Raw genomic sequence first — 20,795 nt, 5'->3', positions numbered from 1 at the left:
AAAGTCCCTGAAAGAAGCAACAGAAATTTCTTCAAGCCGGTGACAAAAAATCCAACCAAGGCTGACAAAGTCGGGGCGGCCCCAAAACGGAAGGAATGGAAAGTGAAAGTGTTTCCAGCTGGTGAGGAACCTTTATTGTTTTAAAAGAAAGACTGCCTATAAAAACTTAAAAATTGATTTAAATTGAAGAATAGAAGATTCAAGCGGCGAAATTAATCTTGCAATGGTTCTGCACAGTGGCTATCCTATTTCCTTATATGCTATCTTCATGGATGAAACCTTTACAAGCTTTTTAAAATGGACGGATTAAGTCTTCTGTTTCTATCTTTTTTTTTCTGTGACTCTTGGTGATTTATAAACCAAAGCTTTCCTCTTTCATCGCTGTGAGTATTATTATTTTTTAATTCATTTAAAGACTGGACCTCTTTTTCTAATTTGAAATACAAAACAGATAAAAAAAGAAATATCTTAAAAGTGGTACGTGCCAGGAGGTTTTGTTGATTGGAGCTTTGTGTATTCAAGCAGAACTTTTCCCTTTTTCGCGGTTTGTTTTGACGGCTCATTACAGAGCGATAGGGGTAAGCCAAATGTCCCTTTGAAGCGTGTTTTCAACCAGAGAAGAGGGGGAAAAACGGCTTTTGTGAATCCATGTTTTAACTTTAAAAAACCTTCGAAGCGAGAGCTCTTTGTTTAAGATGGCATAGCATCAGGAAAATGGAGAGATTGTAAGCCTGGAGACAATATTTTCCGAATTACTAAAATTAACAAATACATATGAGAAGATTGAACAAAAACTGGAACTTTTGGAACAGGTAACAAAGACATGATCGAAAATTTGATGATGTTCACCAAATGCAAAATGAGGAGATTAAAACTCAAAGAATTGAAGTGGAAAATGAATATAAAGCGATTAAACCTGCTGACATTTATGGTAATTGGTTTGTTTTTGAAAATGCAAAGAATGGAATACTGAAAGAGGAAATAAATGAAGAGGAAACCTATTAAAAAGTGCAAGACATAGAAGAAGAAGAAAAAAGTAAAGAATTTATGGACTATGAAACTTTATTAACAAAAATATGGATAACACTGCTGACAACTAAAGACAAGTGGAATAAAGAAGCAGAAAGAGGGCATCAGGATTATATGAAAGATCTTACAAGCAAAGAGTTGCTAGGACCAGTCCATACAAAACTCATTAAGAAGAAGCTTAGAAGATTGATACCACAAATGGCAGAGGACATAAGATTGTTTTGTTATTGGAAAGATGCAGGTTGATAGATGGAAGAGTATATTTTAAAACTACTAGCTAAACCTAGTGAAACTCTTGTGATAATAGGTATAGTTAAGTAAAAAATTGAAATGATAATACTGTATACAATGTGTAGTGTTATGATAAGCAATAATTGGATATGAATGTTGAATGATACCAGAGATTATATATAAAGGTTAATAATAATAATAACAATAAAAAAGAGAACTAAATTAGACACAGTTAAGTTTTGATTATTAGGGGGAAAATGTGACATAGAATATAGCAAAATAAAGAAAGGATAATAATAATAATCTATATATATGTATGGGTATAATATAAGGAAATTGGATGTAAATTGTAAACAGCGATCTGGAAAGGAGGATTAGAAAACTCTGTTATTAAATATTATGGATGTTTAGCTAGAATAGGATATAAGGATTTAATGTTAATGGAGGATTTTACAAATAAATAAATGAAATGCCAGTATGTGGTTATGTATTAAATTTTGCTATATTTCATGATGAAGGACGTTTAAACAATTATAGTCAAATAAAAGTGGAGGTATGATGAAGGTAATATGTATAAACATTTGAGTTAAGATACTAGAGTTAATATGAATTATACTTGATGACGGTAGAAGAGATGCACAAAAACCATTTGTAACCAACTGATACACTTTCTACAGGATGTAAAGAAGGAGGATTTTTATGTTTGTTTTAAAAAATAAAAATAGTTTTTGGCAAAAAAAAAAAAGAACTCTTCTCTGTAGGAAGGTTGTGTAAGAACCTGTTGGGGCATTGCAGGTGAGACTGGACTGTGGGGGGTTCAATCCCTGCCCAGTTATCTGCCATGGTGCCATCTGCTGAGGGAGGGCAGGTGCCACTGGCATCCCATCCATCCATGACCTGGGGTTAAGACCCATCCCAGGGTTGCCTGATTCACAGGTTGCAGTTCAACCAATGATGGCTGGCTAGGGGGGATTATGTGCCAAGGCCCCCTCTGCTGGCTTGGAGGATTTTCCCATCTTGATGGCCAAGCAGTGACATCTCTGCCATCCATGACCTGGGAAGAAAGCCCGATTTGGTGGTGCTTGATTCACAAGCTGCAGCCCAATTTCCAGTGGCTGGCTAGTGAACAATGCTGGCAAATCCCTTCTTGCTGGCTGGGTTGAATTTCCCATTTTGATAGGGAATCTGTCTTCAACTCAGTTGCAGGGTAATGGGTCATTTCATTTATCGCTGTTTGGAAGGAGTAATTATCTCCACTCCAGTCCTCCAGTCCATTGCAGCTTTTACTAGTGAAGGGGGGGGGGGGAGGTTGACTCATATTTGGCTGAAGAAGTTGGTCTGGGATTCCAAACATCTTGTCGCTTCCAGCCCTGTGCAGAATAATCCTTTCCAACCCTCTCTGGTTGTATCTTCCCAGGCGCAATAAATCTGAAAATTTCCTCTCCCACAAATTCCTTTGCTGCTTGGGAGATATGTAGAGAAGCATCTCATCTCAGCTTCTTATCTCAAAAGGCTTTCTCTTATTTTAATGACTAATTTATTTTTTATTATTATTAATGTAATGTATTTTTAATTATTACCTCCTCCATGCATGTATGTATATGTATGTATATGTGTGTATTTTTATGTTTATATGTATGTATGTATATTTTATTGTACGCCGCCCCGAGTCCCTTGCGGAGAGGGTGCAGCTAACAAATTAAATTTCTATTCTATTCTATTCTAATTGTTCGCTGATATTTTATGCTGACCCGCTCAGCGTTGGGAGTCGGAACCTCTCGCCAGCCCCCATGCAGGGGGGTTGCTGGTGATTTATTTTAAAAGGAGATTTGGGATAATGTCAGTGTTCCAAATATCATGCAGAATTAAATCAGAGTCCAAGGCAGAGCTGTCCTTAAAGTTCCAATTTAATAAGACAGACATGTTGGCACAAACTGTGGGATCACAAATCTAAAATCTTCCTGGGATTCCATCCAGTTGAAAGTTCATTATCTTATCCCCACACCCATAAATCCATCACATGGTCCAATCTTCTTCGGCCACGCTGGCATCTCCACGCAGCTGGTTCTGGTCAGGTGCAGAGGTGCAGAGACAAAAGATGACCTTGATTTTTAGAAAGGAATGACAACAACACATTCCGCAATTCTATTCCTTTCTATTCCCCCTCCCAATTACTACACTAATGAAACAGCATAATGAAATAATAGAGAGTGTGGCAGGCCAAAGATCCTAAAAAGGAATATGACTGCAGGCCTGACACCATCTCCTTTCTGTTTCTGTTTCTGTAAGCTTACGTGAGGTGTTACATGCTCCACCTGATCGCGAATGCCTCCTTCTCCCAAATGGGCCACCTTCTTTCTGTAGTGGTGAGTTTCTTGGAGATGTAAGCGCAAGGTAAGAGGTGGCCTTCTTTATTCTTTTGCAGTAGCACCGCGGCTATCGCGACATCACTGGCATCCGTTTGGATTATGAAAGGTCGCTCTGGATCGGGGTGTTGCAATATGGGCTCTTGGGCAAAGAGCCGTTTTAAATTCTCAAAAGCCTTTTGACAGTCGATTGTCCATTTTAATGGTTGGTTTGCTTTTGGTTTAGTAGGGGAAGGCCCCGTTTTTAATAGTTCAGTCAATGGTAGGGCAATTTCAGCAAATGTTGGAATAAACTTGCCTATAAAAGTTTGCAAATCCAAGGAAGCTTTGTAATTGTTTGCGAGTGCTTGGAGGTTTCCAATCTAACACCGCTTTCACTTTTCCTGGATCCATTTCTACTCCTTCATTGGAGATACGATACCCCAGGTAATCTAGCGAGGTCTTGTGGAATTCACACTTTGACAATTTTGCGTATAGTTTGGCAGCTAGAAGTTTTTTCAGGACTTGCCGTACCAGTTTCACATGTTCTTCCATGGTCTCAGAGAAGATCAAGATGTCATCTAAATAGACGAGTACTCCGCGGTATAGGTGGTCGTGTAGCACTTCATTTATGTACTACATGAATACTGCGGGTGCTCCTTGTAGTCCGAAAGGCATGACTTTATATTGGAAGCTGCCTAAGGGAGTGTTAAAAGCGGTCTTCCACTCATCCCCTTTCCGGATTCATATACGGTAATACGCCTCTCTCAAGTCCAGCTTTGTGAAGATCTTGCCCTTAGCCAAGTGGTTCAACATATCTTTCATGAGAGGGAGGGGATAGGTATTATTTTCGCATACCGCATTCAAAGCTCGTAAGTCCACACAGAGGCGAACTCCCCCATCTTTCTTTTCTCTGAAGAGCACTGGGGCCGCTACTTTCGATTTTGCTGGTTCAATAAACCCTCTTTTCAAATTGGTGTCGATGTACTTCCTCAATTCTACCATCTCTTTAGGCGTCATAGAGTACATTTTTGGCTTTGGTAAGGTTACCCCAGGTTTGAACTCTATGGCACAATCTGTGGCGCGGTGAGGTGGAAGGTAGTTTCCGTCTTCCTCACTGAACACCTCTGCCAGATCCCAATAGATCTTTGGGACTCGTTGGATTCCCGGAGGTTTAGTGTCTGCTGCGGTTGCTGCAGGTTCTGGATGGGTTGGGCTGTTAGGTTTCAACGTTCCTGGGTGGCCTTTTGGTTCCACCGGTGGTAACGGCCCAAGTCCAATAGTCACCTTTCTAACGCCATCCTCCCACTTTATAGTAGGTTCCCACTTATCCAACCATGCAAGCCCTAGGATAAGTGACTCCTGCATTCCAGGGGCCACGATGAATCTGAGGAAATCATAGTGGCAGCCTATCACCAGCTTTACTAACTCAGTGATCTTTCTAGCCGGAGCTCCCCCAATTAGGGTTCCATCCACTTGCTCAAACGGAATGGGATGTTTTAGGGGTCTGGTGTGTATACCTAGTTGGTCCACTATTGACATGCTGATTAAGCATCGGGTGCAGCCGGTATCTATAATCACCCCAACTTCCCCTTCTACCCCCGTTTTTGGTATTTGAAGTTTGGCTTTTATCTGGAAGGGGCGGATAGGTGCACTCACCATTGGGTCGTCTTCTGGGTTTCCTTCCTCTTCCTCCTCTGAGGTGGCCGGGACGTTTTCAGTGGCTTCGCTCTCTGCCTCTGCTGGCTGTTGTGCCAGATGACTTTTTTCTGGTGGTTTTCTGGGGGTTTTCTTGACTGTGCTGGCAGGTAGTTGGCGTGGTTGTGGAACTGGGGCTGGAGCCCGGCATGTAGATGCCCGGTGCCCAAGCTGACCACAACGGTAGCACTTTATTTTGGGGCCCCAGGAACGAGGGGTTGGTGGGGGCTTTTCAGTTTGCTGCCTCTGCATTCGGTGGGCTAACGGTTTTTTTGGCAGGGGTTCTGGTACCAGGCTTTGGATAGGTGTTAATCTCGTGGTCCAGTATGATTGCAATGGTGTACCATTCTTGGAGACGATCTGGGGTCCCCCTTATGGCACAAGCTTCTTTCAGTTTGGGATCTAAGGCCTTTTTGAACGTATAGACCAATAGTCTTTCTGGCCAGTATCGTAGTCTTCCAGCTATTCTCCGGAATTCCCAAACTAATTCTTTGACCGGCCGACCCCCCTGTCATAATTCCTGGATCTGGTCTTCAGCATCTACCTGTTGGGCCACATCGTAGAATCGGGCCCGCATCAGTTGGATGAACCCCGTTACATCATCTAACTCAGGAGCTGCTTCTTCATGGAGTTCCGCTATCCATTGTGCAGCTTCTCCTTCATTCATCCCCTCTGCTATTTCTTGGATCAGTTCTCGATCCGTCAGGTATTGTGGGCCTACTTGGTCAACGTACGCCATTACTCGATTCATAAAGTAAGCTAGCTTGTCTCGGCTTCCATCGTAGGTTGCACGGACCCTTGGGGGTGTTGGAGGAGGAGGGGGTGCTGGTGGTTGAACCAGAGCAACCTGTTGGCCTGCTGCTTGGGGCGGTAAGCCCCTTTGTTGGGCCACACCCATCGGTTGGGCAAAAGCCTGCTGAGGCATTGGTGGGGGGGCTGGACCCTGTGGTGGTCCCAGTCCCTGGCTCTGCCTCTGGGCAGCTATTTGGGGTGGTGCCATTAGTTGGGAAGGGGCAGGCGTCCACTGGCATTGAGCCCATCCATGACCCGGGAAGAAAGCCCAACCTGGATTGGCTTGATTGATGGGTTCAGAGCCATCACTTTGCAGAGGGGGGAGGTGAAAGTGCTCCAGGCCCCTTTAGGCTGGTTTGTTTTTACTTCCCAACTTTGTTGCACTCCAGGAGGGGGGGGGGGGTGCTGATTCGCTGGTGGCTGTGTGGAAAGAACCAAGGTCTCCACTCCACTGCGCAGCAGTTTCTCTGCTGGGAAAGGATAATGTGGGCTTTGCTAGGCTCCACCCGGGTGGTTCTGGGGGCCCCAGGTTTTTTTTTTCACTCACATTTAGGCGTCAGAATTGGTCTTGAAGGCCCATCAAAGAATGGCTGCATGAGAGCGGCTGAGACCTCCATTCATTTGCTCTTCTCCCCATCCTCCAGTCATCTGTCGGAGTTCCCTTGGGGGGCCCCTCTCCTTCTAGCAGGCATTCCTGAGAAGCAATAAATCCCGAAGCTTCATCTCGCAGGTCTAATTCCGTCTGTGAGGAAAATCTTGGTTTTGGTTCCTTTCGCCGGGCGCCCAGCTGAAGTTCCCTTTCCCTCGCCTCTGCAAGTTGAACTATTTCTTTAGAAGGTGCATAGATAGTCTCGACAAAAATAAGCGATCCGTTATCCTTAGCCTTCTCTGCTGCATTCTTTCCTTCCTCCATCTTCACTGAAATTTCGTCCTGCCCAGGATTGGGTCAGAACTGGGATTCAGTACCCCTATGAAAGAAAGAAAAAAAACTTTTTTTATGTGAGAGTTGAAATAATGTCAGCGTTCCAAATATCATGCAGAATTAAATCATTGTCCAAAGCAAAGTTATCCTTAAAACTCCAATTTAATAAGACAGACATGTTGGCATTATGCTATGAAATTTCAACTCTAATGTACATCCTGTGGGTTCACCCAGTTGAAAGTTCATCATCTATCCCCACACCCCATAATTCATCACATGGTCCAATCTTCATCTTCCACGCTGGCATGTACACTCCTCTGCTTCCGGCCAGGTGTCGAGGTGCGGAGACAAAAGATGACCTTGAGCTTCTAAGAAAATCCATAACAATACATTCCACAATCCTACTCCTTTCTATTCCCCCCTCCCACTTACTACAGTATTGAAACAGCATAAGAAATTAATAAAAGGTGTGGCAGGCCAAAGATCCTAAAAAGGAATATGACTGCAGGCCTGACACCTTTATTCTGACTCTGTAGTAGGCTTCCCTTAGGTCCAACGTCATGAAAAATTTCCCTTTACCCAACTGGGCTAACATGTCCTTCATGAGTGGCAGAGGGTACACGTTTTCCACTAAAATGGCATTCAGGTTTTTATAGTTAATGCATAAATGAAAAGAGCCATCTTTCTTTACTCTGAACAATACGGGTGCGGCCACCGGTGGTATAGCTGGTTGTATGAACCCTCTTTTTAAATTTTTGACAATGAACTTTTGTAATTTCTCCATTTCACGTGGGGTCATAGAATAAATTTGAGGCTTAGGGAGTTTTTCCCCTGGGAGGATCTCAATGCTGCAATCAGTGGCGCGGTGGGGGGGGGGGGTAGTCTGTCAATATTCTTTTGGGATTTTCTCTTCTCCTTCAATCCTTTCCTGTGCTGCGGCAGCTAGGTTTATTTTGGCATTGGCTATGTGGGAGATCCTCCCCTTCCCCTCTGGGGGTTTAGTGGAAGAGATGTGCAACCACTCTTTCCTCCAGTTCACATACGAGTTCCATTTCCGTAGCCACGGTAATCCCAGTATGAGGGGCCGATCCATCCCAGGCGCAATGATGAAACTCAAGGTTTCTTGGTGATCCCCCATCCACATTTCTATTGGTTCAGTTACAAAATGGGGAAGGGCTCCCCCAGCCACTGACCCATCCAATTGGCAAAAGGCAATGGGCACTTTCAAAGTCCTCAGTCTTAATCCCATTTTCTCGACCACTTCTGGGCTAATTACACAATGGGTGCATCCAGAGTCTAAGAGGGCCAGTATTTTCCCTTGGGCTCCAGTAGAGGGCACTTTAAGTTCTACTGGAATGGTCATGGGGCCCGATCGAGGACTTACCAAGTGGTCATCATCTGAGTCAGTTTCACTTTCTCCTGAAAGAAAGGAGGGCTCTTCTCCCTCTTGGGTGGGAGGGAAATCCTAAACAGCTCCCACCCCTTTCAAGGGGGTTTCTTTGCATTTCCCTGGCTGTCGGTCTGGTTTCTTCTGTCCAGCAGCAGTGGGTTTTGGGCCAATTTTTGAGTAGCAGCTTGCTGCTCGGTGCCCCTCCTTCCCGCATCGGAAACAAGCAGTAGACCGGGGCTTGCTTGCAGACCAGCCCTTTCCTCCCCTCGGAGCTTCTTTGTGTGTGGGGGGGGGGGGTTGGGGGTGGGAGGGGGATTCTTGACTTTATCACTGCCTCCCAGGTATTTATTCCTGGCTAGGTCAATTTCCACATCTGCTGCCATCTCATACCAGCATTACAGGTTGTGTGGGGCCCCTCTATTCACACAGCTCTGGTATATATCTTCGTTCTGACCATCCATAAAACTGTCCATTAAAGCCTTCTTGGACCAACCCCACATAAGCACAGACAACTCACAAAACTCTTGGATGTACTCAGCCACTGGACCTCTTCCCTGAGTAAGAGACTTCATCCTGGTTCTCGCCTTTCGCTCGGCTAGGGGGTCATCAAAGTGCTTCCTCAGGGTGGCCATAAACACATTGTAGATCCTCAGCAGGGGGGAGTCATCATTATGCAAAGCGACCATCCAGGCTGCCGCTTTGTTCTCCAATGCCATAGCTCCGCTGTTTGCTCCCAGCCTCCCCCCCCCCCCCCCGGGGTTAGACAGGTCTTCTCCACGTCTCTCTTCTTGGTCAGCAAAATCATCTTCCCTCTCAGCATGGCTCGCATGGAAATGGCATTTCCCCCATGCCTCTTGAAAACATCATGAAGTCCTCTTGTTCGGCTTCCTGCCAAGCAGCCTTCGGTCGCAGGCGTTGGCTGGTGGTAACTCCGGCAGGAATCTCCTCAGGCTCACTCCTCTGCCCCACTCCCAATGACCACCTGGGGTGGACGGATCTTTCCTCCAAGTCCAGTTCAGCCAACTGTTCCATTTCCTGATTTCCACGCATGTGCCTAATGTAAGTCCTACCCCCAAAAAAAGCCCTAGTTAAGACCCACCCACTCCATTCCACCACCTGGTTGCTTGGCATGTCGGTGCTGATGTGAGGTCAGGCGAGGTAGGTGGCAGAAGGGGTGGCGCTGCCCCACACCCGTGCACCTCAGGACCCCAGCAGCCAGGCCACCCATGCCTCAACACCTGCCTTCCAGCAGCAGCACTGACAGCCCTGTCCAGCAGGAGCTCACATGACAGCCGGCCCACTTTTGCTTGCTCAGCCGCAACCAAGCAGGAGGTACACAGAGAAGTTGGGTCAGATAACTTTCTCAATCTCACACACACAGTTTGGATTGGATCCCTCTGTCTCTCCCCCTTCCTTCCTTCCACTGTGCAGTGATGGCTGGTCCCCGCTTTCTCACCAGCCTGCATTGTTCCATGTCTCTGTTCTGGAAATGGCACCCCCTTTCCTGCTGCTTCTCCAACCAGCATTGTGTTCCTTTGTATCAGGGGTGGGTTTCAAAAAATTTTACTACCCATTTTGTGGGCATGGCTTGGCGGTCATGTGACTGGCTGGGAGTGGCTTGGTGGTCATGTGACTGGGTGGGCATGGCCAACTTGTAAAATGTGGTGAAACGCAACGCTCTTGCTTAGCAACCAAAATTTTGGGCTCAATTGTGGTCATAAATTCTCTTTCTTTTCTTTCCTTCCTTCCTTCCTCTTTCTTTCTTTTTCTTTCTTTCTCTCTCTCCTTCCTTCCTTGTCTCCCTCTCTCCCTTTTTCTTTCTTTCTCTTTCCTTCTTTCTCTTTCTTTCTCTTTCTTTCTCTTTCTCTCTTACTCTTTCTTTCTTTCCAAAGGGACACAATAGGTGGACCTAACTAGATGTTATGCACCATAAAATATATGGCACCTTACAAAGCTGACCCACCAACTGAGCAACAGACACTTCACTGCTGTGAAAAAAATATTCCTTGTATTTACATAATATTCCACCTTTTATAGGCTTTATAAACATATTTACTTCCATAAGAGAAGAGAGAGATCAGCTGGCAGAAGTGGGATGCATTGTAAATCTGAGGGGACAGCCAGCTTTACCTTTCCTTTCATCCAAAGCTGGTGAAATAATGGTTATTCTGAACTGGTGATAGAAAAGGATGAAGTGAGGGGCTAATATTTTTGTCTCTTGTTTCCACGCAATATAAAGGCACTATTGTGGGTGCCTTATTTGTCTGGATAACAAGAACAGCTTGAGAGGAACAGAGACATTTTATCAACTCAGGTACTCTATCAGGTTTAATACTGTTTGGACAGAGATAGCTAGATAGCTAGGTGGGTAGGTAAATAGAGATAGATGATGATTGATAGACAGACAGACAGACAGAGATAGATATAGAGGAGGGAGAGAGGGAGTTCCATCTTCTGAATCCATTTTCCAGCATGGGAAATATTCTTCGAAATTTTGTAATGAATCCAGATGGACCCAAAAATATCTTTGATATTTACAGGGTGGACACCTGGGGTGGGTTTCAAAATTTTTTGGAACCTACTCTGTGGGTGTGGCCTGCTTTGTGGGAGTGGCTTGCCAGCCATGTGACCAGGTGGGAGTGGCTTGCTGGCCATGTGACCAGGTGGGAGTGGTTTGCTGGCCATGTGACCAGGTGGGAGTGGTTTGTCGGCCATGTGACTGGGTGGGAGTGGCTTGCCGGCCATGTGACCGGGTGGGAGTGGCTTGCTGGCCATGTGACCATGTGGGAGTGGCTTGCTGGCCATGTGCCCGGGTGGGAGTGGTTTGCTGGCCATGTGACCGGGTGGGAGTGGTTTGCCAGCCATGTGACCAGGTGGGAGTGGCTTGCTGGCCATGTGACCAGGTGGGAGTGGCTTGCTGGCCATGTGACCAGGTGGGAGTGGTTTGCCGGCCATGTGACTGGGTGGGAGTGGCCAAGACGATGTCACTGAATTCTTTGCCCCAATGGATGAACTACAATAAGATTAAAATAAGTACAAAAACAATAAAAGAGCTACTTACAGAAGGAAAATGTCTGTTCTTGCCAGTCTTCAATATCACTGACTCCAATGAATGGGCGGCACAAAGAAGAGACACAGAAATGAACTCTTTCATTGCATGCACTGCACTGGGATGAAACCAGCACACAAAACAGTAAAGACAGCTACTTACAGAGGGAAGATTACTGCCTTGCTGGTCTTCTACACCACCACCTCACCACCTTGCTCCAATAACCTGCACAAAGGAGAGACACAGAAAGCAAGACTTTAACGGCATGCACTGCATTAGGATGAAACAAGCACACAAAATAATAGAAAAGGAAAATTACTGTCCTTTTTTGCATCTTCTGCACCACCACCTCACCAATATGCTCCAATAACCTGCACAAAGGAGAGACACAGAAAGCAAGATTTTAATTGCTTGTATTTCACTGTCTCAAGGATGAACCCAGCACAGAGCACACCCAGCAATAAAGACAGCTACTTACAGAGGAAGGACCACTGGCTTGCCGGTCTTCTGCACACCACCTTATCACTTTGCTCCAACAACCTGCACAAAGGAGAGACACAGAAAACAAGACTTTAATTGCTTGCACTTATTACATAAGAATAACACAATGAAAGAGATACACTCATGTACTTACTTGTGTTATTGCTTTCCTGGTTGTTGATATTTCCATAGTGTTCTTAGGCTTCCAAAGTCCTCTGTTGCAGCTTTCCTGGTCTTTACTCGTGGATCATCAGCTGTGTGGTGGTGCCCTCTGAGCCAAACTTTCACTGCAGGAATTGGGTCCCATCTCTCAACAGGTATGCCAACAACACTTATCACCATCAGATTACTTATGTTTGGAACAATTAGGTGTGTTCTTTGCTCTGAACATATGAGGTTCATTTTTGAGAACCCCCTTTCCGCCTCTGCTGAACTAACAGCAATTGTCCTGATAATATCTCTAGCTTTTCTGATACTGTCAGGAATTTTGTACTTGTCTGGATTTTTCAGCACATTTTCCCAAAAATCTCTGTAGTCGTTCAAATTAATTTCGTAATTAAAAATGCTGCCAAACGCAACCAATGCTTCCTCTGCCTCAGCCCATGGAACGACTACATCTTCAATTTTCCAGTAATCTGGCTCCAAATATGTGATAAAGTGTAACTTGTTTGTGGCTGGCAATAGGCTACCTGTTCTTAGATGGTCGCAATCCATCAGCCTTTTCTTCAAATTGGTGATGATGCTTGACAGAAGCTTGTCACGAGGAAGGGCAACAAATCGTTGATTTGGAGCTAAATTGATGTTTTTGAAGGCTTGTGTTTTTAGCACTTCCACAAGTTCTTTTTCATATCTGCCCTTTCTCTGTATAAGCACTTCAAAAGCATTGATTGTTCGCAATACTAACTTTTCAGCCATGATGATATTTGTCTCTCTCGCTTGTAGGGCATTTGACAGAAGAGAAATCTCACTTAGGATATCGATCATGAGGGCCAAATCCTTCAAAAAATTTAGATTTTCAAAACGGGAAGCCATGCCTGGGAATCTTTCATTGCCCAGAAAAAACTGATGTAGCGCTGGATAAGCACACCACACAGCTATGGTTGCCCTTAAACTACACGCAGCCCATCTTGGTCCCAAAACTCTGCCAATCTTCACAATTTCTATGCCCAATTGTTCGGAGATTTGGAAGAGGTCATTCTGGCTCTTGCAGTATTTCTGGAAGGTGGTGTGTATTTTATCAAGGAAGATCTTGAAGTGGTTGATCTGCTTCACTTCTCTTATTGCACCATCCAGCACAAGTTGCAGGCAGTGGTTCAAGCAGTGCCAGATGACAATGTTTGGGAAGTCTTGAGCTATTCTGGCACTGACTCCAGATTTTCTTCCAAGCATAACGTTGGCACCATCGGAGCAGAAAGCGATTAAATTATTCCGTAGATATTCGGTGGTAAATCCAACTTTATGCAAGCTTCCCATCGATGCGGAATATATGGTCTCTGCATCTTGTTTCTCTAATTCCAAAAGCTCAACAAAGACAGTTGCTGGGAATTCTGGATCCTCAACTCTAACAAAAACTATCAGCACTGCTTTCATTGAAAGTGTTGAGGCTTCATCAATTATTAGGCACACCTTTAGATTCTTTGCAATAATCCTTGAAAACACGGTGGTCTTGATTTGGTTTGCAATTAATTCAACTATTTTCACTGCAGATCTCCGTGAATGCAAGCCAACTCCCACATCCACTCCAACTGTATTTAGCAAATTTACCTGCGCTTCGATGTCTGAGAATGGATTACATCTTTGCGCCAGATCATAAACAGTAGAAAATATTGTGCAAGTACTGGATAAATGTTTCTCAGTTGACTTATCCACGAATTTGGTTAAAGCTTCCTGCTCCCGTTGCTTCCTGCTCTCCATGCAAATAAGGTGTGCTTTTGATTGAAAATGTTCCCTTAATTTTTTTCTGAGCGATGCTTGTTTTTTTTTTTTTTAAAACAAAGTTTTATTGGTTTTTTTAAAATTTACAAGGGAAAAGGTAGTGGAAAAAGTATACAAATTTTGGCAGTTGCAAAGTGTGGTAGGCGCCCCCTCCCTCCAAGCTCATAGTATACATCTGGGTAAAAGTCATTAATACATAGTCATATATAGTCAGCATATTAGTTCTGTTGGTACTTTCAATCAGTTTAGTACATAGCAGTATATAGTCCACATGTTAATTCCATTGGTACTTTCGGTCAGTTTATGTCAAAAAGATTTTCTTATTCATTTTTGTGATCTGAGCTTTCTTGGTATTGCCCCATCTCCCCCCGCCGGCAGAGCTCCGGCCCCTCCCGTGTCCTGCATATCTGTTGTAGGATCTTCTGTTTTTTCTAGGTGTGTTTTATTTTTTTCCATAAAGGCCTGTGCCTCTATGGGTGTGTTGATTCTAATTCTTGCCTCCTCCCAGAATATTAACATACCTTCAGGCATCAACCATCTGAACCACACCCCCTTCTGGCATAATTTATTCGCTAATTGCGAATATTTTTTTCTTTTTTCCCTCACTTTCTTGGGGATCTGCTTCAGAATGGTTATTTCCCTATCATGGTATGTCAAGGCTTGCCCCCTTTGTGCACCCAGAATTTCGTCTCTTGTGCTTTTTCTGAGGAATTTAATATGTACCTCCCTGGGTACGTTGTGTGTTCTAGCATAAACTGAGTTCACTCTATAAACCAGATCTATCTCCCATTCCATCTGTTGTTTTTCTTTATGAATATATTCGGCCAAGATATTTATCATGATGTCCCTTATGTTTTCATCATCTGCTTCCATCACGTTTTGAAATCTAAGATAAAAGGACATTCTCTCAAATTCTGTCTTCATTTGTTGGGTATCAAGTTCTTTGTTTCCCTTCTGCACCGCCTCCACCCCCTCCCTCATCTCAGCCGCCCCACCCTCCAAAAGGTCCAGTCTCTGTGAGTTCTTATAAATTTGGGCTTGATTCTCTTTAATTTCTTCTTTCATTTCCTTTAATTGTTTCTTAATTTCCTCTTGTCCCTGTAAAAGTTGCTGAAGCATTTGTTGCAAATCCATCTCTGTACTTTTAGGTTGCATCAGGTCTGTTATCTTTGATTGTGTAGCAGGGCTGGAAGTTGCTGATGTCGGGGCAGAGGTAGCAAAGCCAGGCTTTCCAGGAGGTGGTCTTTTAGGAGGCATTGTTTATAGAATAAAGAGCTCAGTCAGTGTAGAGAATGGACAGTTAGAGCGGCAGAGCAGCCAGATGAGTCCAGGAGGCAGAAGGTCCAGGCAGGAGAGAATTTCTCTAGTCAGCCTGGCAGTAGAGTAAAGTTTTTCACTCCAGGGAGTTCAAAGAGTAGCAATCCACAAGAGATTTATCTGAGTAGCACGGAGACAAAGACCGGAAGCCTGAATTTTTAAAGGTGGAGTCAGGTTTCACAGTTCATGAAGACAACGGAAGTATGCCATCTTGCCCTGCCAGCTTCGGGTTTAGAGGCATAACAAAATTTTCAAAGTTCCCAAAGTTTTCAGATCATCAGTATATTATGGGGTTAAGTTCAAAGAAAGTCACTTTAAGCAAGGGTGTGGCGTCATTGGTTGGCTCTCCCCCCTCCTCCTTCCCCTGGGGCTGAGAGCAAAATTGTTCCAAGCCGCCTGTCCGAGGGGGGGGGAAATCCCCCTCCCTCCAGCCGTGCCTCTCAAGTTAGCCGAAAGAAAAAGTTTTAAACTGCTGAGAAGTTCTCCAATTCAATAAAGGGAGTGGAGGGGGGTATGCGCCTCACCGCACCACCGCTGCTTCCTTCTGCTTGTTCATTCTCCGCACAGCCTTTCAGCGAAGACGCCCACGCGTCCTCCGATCTGCTCCCCGGTGCCTTGGGCGAAGCGGGGGACCTCCCACCGGCCGCCGCCGATCCAGGGATCCCCCACAATGCCGCCCCTCCGGCAGGACGCCTCTGCGGGGCGTCCTGTGCCCCCCAAGAAGTGGGGAAGCCCACCGAGGAGCCAGAGCGAGCAAACACTTGCTCGTTGCTGGTAGCCGCCGGAACCGGAAGTCCTGAGCGATGCTTGTTGTGTATCCTTGGTTTTCCCTGCTGGCACAACCTGGAAATATTTCCACTCTCTAGAAACATGAATACCTTTCTCTAATGAGAACATGGGTTTTGCACAGTACTCACAACCCATCTTCTTGTCAGATACAAGAAGATACAGTCCATCATACATGTCCTTGAAGTGTCTGTATTGCTGCAAATTCCAGCAGTCAGGAAGTTGTGGAACTTCAGTGGAGTCGATGGACTTGCTGCTTTTCCGACCTCAAGTGGTGGAAGTGGTCGTACTGGTGGTGCTGGTGGTACTGGTGCTGGTGGTGCTTGTGGTGCTTGTGGTGCTTGTGGTGCTGGTACTTGTGGTGCTTGTGGCACTTGTGGTGCTGGTGCTTGTGGTTCTGGTGCTGGTGCTGGTGACTGTTGTGGATCAGCTGATTCCTCAACTCTTGTTTTTTTGGAGAAGAAAGCGGTCATACTCTGTTGCCTCTTCTTCATTATGCTAAGTAATACTAACTGCCTGCCAAAGAAATAAAACAATTTTGGACTCAATTGTGGTTGTAAGCTGAGGACTACAGGTAACAGAAGGGACCTCTGCTTTCAACCAACAATGTACAGTCTTTTCAGGAAGGATGAGAAACAGGAAAGATATAAACAAACAGGAAAGATATAGTCTTTCATCCAAGAAGATAGTTCAAGAATGAATGTCATATTCCCAGAGCAATACAGATTTCCTTTTTCTGAAATGTAGTTCTCAGTTCCAAAAAAACAGGAATATATGAATTAGGTTCAGTACTTAGGTCGGTCCAAGTAGCTATTCAGAAGTTAGTGGTTAGAAGCAATGGTAAAGCAAGATATGGATTTAAAACCAGAAATATTTTGTTGGCTATTTGAAAGGGAGTACAATATATATTTAATTTTACACATGTTAGCAGCTGCTGGAATTGTGTTTGCACAACAGTGGAAAAACAGAGATATGAAAATGAATAAATATTACAATCTGCAGGAATAAATAAATTGACAATTAAAATCAAGAAGGCTTTGAATACTTTTTCACGTGGGATTTTATTTAGCAATTGCTAACAGAAACAGAAATCAGAAATCCAAAAGTATGAAAGAAAACACCAATTATGTAAGGAAAGGTCACTAAAATGTATAAGGAAATATTATTTGTTCTTGATCATTATTAATGTGTAGATAACTGCGGGACATTACACACCCACACCCACACAAACTATGACAGTGCCAGGAAAACACCCAAAAAATAAGAATCCCCCCCCCCCCAAAGACTGCAAATGAAACCAGTTTCTTTTCCCTAACCCTAAAGACAGGAAAGACAAATCCACTGGAATAAAAACCATCAAGGCATTGTGGGAAATTATAAAGGACAGTGCCAGGAAGCTCACAGAACCACCAATCACCTCAGAATTACCTAAACAATGAGGGTGTCAGGCCTGTAGTTATGTTTCTTTTAGGATCTTTGGCCTGCCACACTTTCTATTATTTTCCTATGCTGTTTCATTAGTGTAGTAGTTGGGAGGGGGGAATAGAAAGGAGTAGAATTGTGGAATGTGTTGTTGTCATTCTTTCTAGAAGCTCAAGGTCATCTTTTGTCTCCGCACCTCGACACCTGACCGGAAGAAGAGGGGTATAGATGCCAGCGTGGAAGAAAAAGATTGGACCATGTGATGGATTATGGGTGTGGGGATAAGATCATGAACTTTCAACTGGGTGGAATTCCAGGAAGCAAATCAGATTTGGGATTTCATAGCACAATGCCAACATGTCTGTCTTATTAAATTGAAACTTTAAGGATAGCTCTGCCTTGAATTCTGATTTAATTCTGCATGATATTTGGAAAGCTGACATTATCCCAAATCTCCCTTTAAAATAAATCACCAGCACCCCCCTCGCATGGGGGGGGGGCTGGAAAGGGGTGCTGAATTCCCAACGCTGACCGGGACAGTGTAAAATATCAGCGAACAATTATGAGTAAGCTTTTGGAGATAAGAAGCTGAGATGAGACGCTTCTCTGCAAATCTTCAAAGGCAAAGGAATTTCTGCTTCAAGATTTATTGCATCTGGCAAGAGGCACAGCCTGAGGGGGATGGAACGGAGGGGGCTGGAAAGACTTTTTCTACACCCGACTAGAGGATGGCCAGAAGATCTGATGAATGGAGATCCCAGCCATCCCCACGCAGTCATCTCTGATGGGCTTCCCGGACCATTTTGGACAACTAAACGTGAGTGCATGCTCCCCCTCCTTCCCCCCAGCTTGGAAGCAAGGCTTGGAAGAAAACCTGGAGTGGAGATTTTGACTCCTTCCAGACAGCGATAAATGAAATGACTTATTATTCTGCAACTGAGGTGAAGACAGATTCCCTATCAAAATGGGAATTTCAACCCAGCCAGCAAGAAGGGATTTCGCCAGCATCTTTCACTTGCCAGCCACCACAAATTGGGCTGCAGCTTGTGAATGAAGCACCACCAGATTGGGTTTTCTTCCCAGAGTATGGATGGATGAGATGCCACTGGGCACCTCCTGTGCCATCAACATGGGAAAATGCTCCAAGCCAGCAGAGGGCACCGACTTGGCCCATAACTCCTCCAAGCCAGCAGAAGGGTCCTTGGCATATAAACCCCCCTAGCCAGCCATCGTTGGTTGAACTGAAACCTGTGAATCAGGCAACCCCGGGATGGGTCTTAACCCCAGGTCATGGATAGGAGGAATGCCAGTTGGCACCTGCCCTCCCTCAGCAGATGGCACCATGGCAGAAAACTGGGCAGTGGCCAACCGAGGGATTGACCTCCCCACCGGTTCCAGTCTCCCCTACAATGCCCCAACAGGTTCTTACCCCACCTTCCTACAGAGAAGCAATCTCCACAAGGGAAGAAGGGATTACCAAAGGGAGGCCTGCAGGATGGATGGCAGGACAATGTGCACCTGCAATGCCACAACAGGTTCTTACCCCACCTTCCTACAGAGAAGAGTTCTCAACAATAGAAGAACGGATGAATGAGGGGAAGACTGCAGGATGGATAACAGAACAATGTGTACAGGCATTTCCTAAGTTTAGAGATGTAACTAGGTTCCTTTCCTCGTGGGGGCCAATAAAATGCCAACGTTACTGTCAACTTGGCCACAGAGCGTCAAAGTGCTTGGAACCAGCCCCAATGCCACAAACGTGCGCACCAACCGCCACGGTGGTAAGGAGAAGGCCCCAGATGCCACCAGAAAAGAGTCAACTGGGCCAACAACCTCTGGAAGAGGATCCCCAACTTAAGGTGACGAAGAGTCCTACCAAGGGGGAGGCCTCGGAGGAGGAAAAGGGCAAACAACCTCTGGAAGAGGATCCCCAACTTAAGGTGACAAAGAGTCCTACCAAGGTGGAGGCCTCGGAGGAGGGAAATGCCAAAGAACAAACGTGTGTACCAATTGCCACAGTGGTAAAGAGAGGGCCCCAGATGCCACCACAGAAGGGTCATATCGGCCAACAACCTCTGGAAGAGGATCCCCAACTTAAGGTGACAAAGAGTCCTACCAAGGGGGAGGCCTCGGAGGAGGAAAAGGGCAAACGACCTCTGGAAGAGGATCCCCAACTTAAGGTGACGAAAAGTCCTACAAAGCGGGAGGCCTTGGAGGAGGAAAAGGGCCAGCCATGGATGATTGAATCCAAGAGCCCAGAACCTGCAGCACCTACAGCAGAGAGCCCTAACCGGCCATGGGAAGAGGTCACAGTGGACTTCATCGTGGAACTCCCAGACAGCAGTGGGAATAAAGTAATCTGGACAGTTACTGATTTGGTTTCTAAGCAGGCACGCTTCATTGCTTGCTCAAGATTGCCATCCGCAAAGAAATTAGCGAAAATGTTTGTAAAACACATTTATCACCTGCACAAATTGCCCAAGAGGATCATTTCAGACCGCGGAGTCCAGTTCACAGCCAAGTTCTGGAGAGAGGTCCTGAGATCCATTGGGTCCACACAAGAACTGAGCTCAGAGGTTCATCCCAGCATGAACTGCGCAGCAGAGAGAGCCAATGCGGTGGTGGAACAATACATCCGATGTTTTGTGGACTATCAGCAAGACAACTGGTTGGACTTGCTACCCTTCGCCGAAGTGGCTTACAACGATGAGGTCCACAGCAGCACTGGATTTACTCCTTTCCAGAATACCAGTGACATGGAATTTGTTGCCATGCCTGAGTTGCCTAGAGAACCTCCTTCTTTCATGTCTTTGAATGAATGGATGGACACGCTAAAGAAAGGATGGGAGAATACGAAGAAGGCTCTAAGAGATGGGGCAGATGCCTACAAGAAGCAAGCTGATAAACATCCATCCCTCCAAACCCCCTTCTGTGTGTGGGACAAAGTTTTTGTATTTACCAAATACATGAGATTAAGAATGCCTAGCAAGGAATTTGGTCCAAAATTTCTAGGTCCATTCCCAATAGTGAAGATAGTAAACCCAGTTACAGTTCGACTCAGTCTACCCAGAAGTCTAGGGAAAATTGACCCAGAATTTCATTGTAACTTGTTGAAACCAGTAATTTGGTCTAGCATAAGAGCATCCACCCAAGCTCACTCTCCTCCTGTAGTGATAGAAGGGGAAACACAATCTAAGGTGGAAAAAATCGTAGACTCCAGGCTGAATAGGGGTTGCTTACAGTACTTAGTGCACTGGAAGGGTTACCCTTTGTCTGAAGCTACTTGGGTGAACAGTGGGAACCTAAAAGTGGAGAAGTTAGTAAAACAATACCATGATAAGTTTCCCGATAAGTCAAAGGGTCCCCCTGGGGGAGAAGAGGTGGTTAATTGTGTTATGT

The sequence above is a fragment of the Natrix helvetica genome (assembly GCF_964273705.1).
Source record: "Natrix helvetica genome assembly, chromosome: W".
Taxonomy (NCBI): Eukaryota; Metazoa; Chordata; class Lepidosauria; order Squamata; family Natricidae; genus Natrix; species Natrix helvetica.
The sequence above is the reverse complement of the archived record's forward strand: the minus strand, read 5'-3'. Positions refer to the sequence as shown.